The sequence below is a fragment of the Frankliniella occidentalis genome, unplaced genomic scaffold (assembly GCF_000697945.3).
Source record: "Frankliniella occidentalis isolate FOCC.00 unplaced genomic scaffold, Focc_3.1 Scaffold284, whole genome shotgun sequence".
Lineage (NCBI taxonomy): Eukaryota > Metazoa > Arthropoda > Insecta > Thysanoptera > Thripidae > Frankliniella > Frankliniella occidentalis.
This window is the reverse complement of record NW_026267410.1, coordinates 41198-46619: the sequence shown is the minus strand read 5'-3', so window position 1 is coordinate 46619 and position 5422 is coordinate 41198.

Sequence of the window (5422 nt, the reverse complement as noted above, 5' to 3'; positions counted from 1 at the left end):
ATCACTGGAGTAATAGGCTTCGCTAATCGCTCAGCCAAAAACGGCCTACTACAACCTGATCGCCCGCGCAGACGGAACTACAACTCTTTTGTCATGACAACGAAACTGGTTGAGAACAGCAGACATCGTGCTCTCTGTTAAGACGACCTGTGGCCGATGCTACCTTATTTTTCGTAAATTATGATTACTTTTGGAATATTGCTGATCTCATTCTTCCAAATCAAATCATCCACTTTTTCTTCTAAATCATGCACCTTTTCTTCTGACCTTTCCCTTTCTCGCCTTTCTCTCCTCAGCTGCTCCTGTACTTCCTCCGCCCGTGCTTCCTCTTCCCCAAGTTTTCTCTGTGCTGCACCTTTTTCCTTACTCATGATAGTATTCATTCTCAAAATTTCTTGCCTCATCACATTTCTCTCCCTTTCAAACCTCTCTTCTGCCTCATTCTCATTCTTCGTCCTCAATTCTTCATTCGCCTTCCTCAATCTGTCCACGTCTTCTTTAACATCTTCTGCGTCTCTCACCGCAGCGTCCATCTCCTCTTGCCTCTGCCACGGCGAATTACATTAAAAAATAAGAGCAATTAACTCTTAGTACAACTTTTTTTCCTTATTCATTTTTATTAAAGAACCAAAACTGCCCACTTCGTTGCCACGCCGGCGGCCTTCGCTCCCTTGACGGCCATCTGGACGACAGAGGTCTAGTGATAGTGATATTGGGAAGCCTACCTTCACTCACCGCCACACTCAACGACCCACTGCCTCCAAGCGGGGATTTAGATCACTTTGTATGGCAGAAGAACGTGGTAAAAGGACAGAACAACAATTTACAAGCGTGCTTCTTCAGACCAGGCCTTCTCTCTCCTCCGTATTTGGTCTGCATCGAAGATCTTTTTGTAGTTGCTTGCAAAACTACATCTGAAACATTACATCAGGTATATCCACGACGTGTCACACGTAGCGAAACGAGTTCGTGCGAACACTCGAGCAGAGAAAAACTTACAAATAGTCGTTGAGGTTCAGCAACTTGTTCCTGGCCACGCTCGCCCTAATGAATTTGGCCGAGTATGGCCTCTCGTCGCTCACTAGGCACGGCTCAGCGTCGCTGAATGCGATGGTGTTCTCGCCAGTGGGTTCGGGTCTGCGTGCCCTCCATTAGTCGGTAGGCGAAGCAAAACCGTGGCTTAACACAAGCTCAACAACAACATGAAAATGAAAGAGTTAGCAAGAAATAATGAAACAGAATCACATTACCTCGATATGTATGAGCACATCTTCGGAGTCCCTGCATTCCTTTACACTCGTGAGCAAAATTAAAGCCGCACTTTTTTGACTGGGCGTAATTCCGAAGTGTGATTAGGTAGGAGGTTGCCGTTTGCTTTTGTGGTACACAAGATGTGCTTTTGACTGAAGTTTTTCTCACACAGATTGCATTTGAATGGCATCTCACCGCTGTGAATCCTAGTGTGCGCTCGAACACTTGAATTCTAAACTTTTTGGACAGTAACCGCATTTAAACTTTTTCTCACTCGTGTGGGTTTTCATGTGTGAAATGGGGTTTATTCGCTTAGCATTGTCTTATTCCTTAGCATTTTCATAAGCATTTTCATAAACTCTAAAACTAGGTAGATGTACGCCAGACCATGTCTCGCGTAACAGGCTTCGCGACATCTCACGAAACACTGTTACGCTGCGACGCGCCTGGCATACATCTACCTACGCCTGCGGCGCTGACACCCGAGTCGGGCCAAAGTCGTAAGTAGGCATTCAAAAGTCGAAACTTTGTTCCTCGGGGTTTTATTTGAACGAGTTACCCTACCGGAGACTGGACTGAACAGAAACAGAGATTAAGACGACATCCAACTTGCAACGGCACTGAGCTAAAAACGAGGATACTTACTCTGCGGGGCGTGGGGGGCACGACGGCCACCCTGCCTGCGAAGGCGCGCCCGGCCTCCTTGGCGATCTCTTTCTCGGCGCCGGTGGGGCGTGAGGAGGGCCCTGCCGCGGCCCAGTCGGAGGGTGGGTCGGGGGGCGTTCGCCCATGAAGCGCAGATTCACTCGCTGAAAAGATAGAATTTCGTGAGAACTCGGCATGTGGTGAGGTTAGGAAAGGGTTGGCAAACTCTCGCGGTTATTTCAAAAAAGCGCGGCGAACTCAAGCACGGCTTTGAAAAGCGCACTTGTGAATCAACGATTTCAAGAATGAATGGCTGAGGGACATACGCGGTAGCAACAAGTTAGGGGCTGATCACTTCTCCGGTCTCACACGATTTCACTCACACGAATTGCACACACTATTGTACCCACCACTTGCTCCTCGGAGGAGTCGGTGTAATCCAGCCGCAAGATATCATCTTCGCTTGAAGACATCGTTGGTTCATACACAATCACACTTTCACCCTGTCACCTCAACAACTACCGAACGTCTGACAAGATGGCCCTTATCTCGGACCTTCTCAACCGACCCGCCCCCACCCCGACCAATCAGAGCGCAGCACAATTTCAAATCGGTGACGATACTGACAGGTGTCACTGTTAACGTTTATTTCGCGTTTTAACCCTTTGGTGATGTCGCGCGATACGGCGGAAGGCGTGTCCATCTTTATTCTTCCTTGTTTCAACTCGCACCGCTTTATTTGATGCATTAAAACACTTAAATTCAGCTTTAACGAGGCCCGGGTCGGCGCTTCCATTTAAACGATAGGCACTCATTGGCTCAGCGGTGCGGCACCGTCGGAGACGTTTTTCGAGGACTGTGTGATGTGTTCAAGAGAAATTTGAGTTGTCCATGTATTTTAAACGTGTTCCAGTGTTGCCAGATTGGGCGGGTTCCCGCGAATTGGGCGGTTTGAAAGGGGCAATCACCGGGTAAAATTTCGATTGGGCGGTTTCCCGGATTTTGGGCGGTTTGGCGTTTTAAGGGCCAAAATCGTTGAAAAGGGTCGCTTTCATCGGTCTAAAACGCGCATTTTGGTGCTCTGTACCTAATGTATTTTTATGCAAAAACTCATCAATTTCACTGACTTGTGAAATTATTTTGATTGTACACTTGCTATACATTGTACCTTTTAAAGAAATAATATTTTCAAATACGTCATTTTTGGGACTCGTTTTTGATTTTTTCAAGAGACAATTTTTGAGCTATAATGCTCATCTTTGAACTCGACCTGTCTTTAAATAGTACAACACGACCCTGAAAATCCCAGTTCGCTAGCTCAATAGAGTGTTCCAGGCCATCCATGACGGAAGTAGGAAAAGAACATACTCACTGATTTTTCTGTTTCCGTTTTAGCTTCGATTGGCCGAGCTGATCATGTGCCTCTAAGGCCTTTCGGGTATGAGAAACTGTCCGATCAGTAGGGTATTTCGGATAAGCGGAGCGGCGGAAACGGAACTACCCAGTCCACCGCTGGTTGCATCTCTGCTGCTATTGCGCGGGGGAGAGGGGGTAGACGGCGGGGCGATGCAGCGTCTACTGCGCATGCGCAGCTCGCAGGCTAACACGGATCCAGCAGTGGCTCGGCCGTTCCGTTTCCGCGTCTTAACTAACCGAAATACCCTATTACGAACCTCCTCCGTATATAGCCTTCCAGTAAAGCTGAAAAGCAGAAGAATGCGGGGAAGAAGAAACCGGAAATCGCTATGCTTTAAAATGGTGACTTCCGTTTTCTTGTTCCTTGCATTCTTCAGCATTTCAGCTTTACCGGAATGCTTTATTTGAGGTACAAATCGGGTCAAACTACCATGTACCATAGATTTCTCATACACACTGAACGAAAACAGATAAATCAGTGAGTTTGTTCTTTTTCACTTCCGGTTTGGATAGCCTCGAACACCCTATTCGTTTTCGAGTTATCGTGAGGATAGACACACAGACATTACAAGTTTTGTTCCGACCAGACGGAGTAATAGGCTTCCCTTATCGCTCGGCCAACAAGAATTCTTAACGTTGTTTGGAACACCGCAATGTAAACCTTCTTCTTACAAGGTAAATGTACGCCAGACCACGTCTCGCGTAACAGGCTTCGCGTTATCTCACGAAACACTGTTACGCTGCGACGCGTCTGGCATATATCTACCTAGGCCTGCGGCGCTGATAACCTAGTCGGGTAGCGCAAAACTGTACAAAAATTATATATTTAGTGTACAATATAATAGGGTATTCCGCTGTATGCCAACCGGAACCTAAAGAAGAAAAGCATGACTGCTCGATCTGTTTCCCTCTGCGCGCTGATTGGCTGACTGCCACAACCATGCCATCTCTGGCCAATCAGCGTTCAGGAGGAAACAGATCGGGAAGTCATGCTTTTCTTCTTTAGGTTCCGATTGTGTTGAAGCGGAATACCCTATTTTAATTTCAAAATGTATTATATTTACAACAGGGGGCCCACTGTGTTTCGAGGTTTTTCACAGCCATGGGAATCTGAAACCACTACACAACCAAAAATGACTTAATCCATTGGGATGATAGCACGCCTGACAATTTTCTTCCTTTTGGGAAGAGGTGTATTTTATCAAATTCAAGTTGGGCTGTCTCCGTGTTGGCACCTTTACTCTTCAGGGACAACCTTCTTTGCAGGTGGATGTTACCTTCACGTCTGAGCCAAGCGTCTGAGTTACTACTTTTGTATGCACCTGCAGCAGCTCTCTGCTGTGAGAAGTGCTGTTCTAGAGGGTCCTGACAGAACACTCTTGCATTAATGAATTTTGCCCCTTGTTGAAGCCACTTAATGCAGGCTGGGAGAGATTTGCATATCATTTCCCATGAATCCAAAGTATGCTGCGACAAGATCATAGTAGCTTTCTTATATTTCGTGATGTTTATTTTTTTAGTTTCTTCTTTCCATTCTTCCAAGTAATTCCACTTGTTCACATACTCAGCAAATCTCCGATCATTAGTACTTGTATAATGTTTCAGATTTGGCTTTTTACAATGTATCCACGCCGTGGCATGAGATCCATTCCCCATATCAAAAAGTTCATTGAAAGTTCTTAAAAATATTCAGTTCTCTGGTCTCGGGCCAGTTCCTGAACTGTTCTAATTGTGATGTTACAGTATTACTCATCACACGAGTGCACAGGGGGACACTCATTCTACCAAAACTATGCAAATACTCACAAGACGCACGATTGTGGGGCGGGCAGGGGGGTGGGGCCTGACAGTCGCGGCCTTTTCGTTGCGGATGTCCAATTCTTTGAGGTTCAGAAGGAATTTCTTCTCACTGTCGGTAAGAAGCTTGTTTAACTTGACGTTGTTGTGGAAGGTTTGTATGAGAAGTCGATTCTGGTTGTCGGTAACGACTTTTTCCACTACCGACCTTAAAAGAGGCGTCATTGTAGTGATGGCCCCATCCTGATGGATTCGAACCGGCTCGGCCGGCACTCCGGTCAAGTTCGCGGTGGCTTCCGAAGTTGGGCGGGCG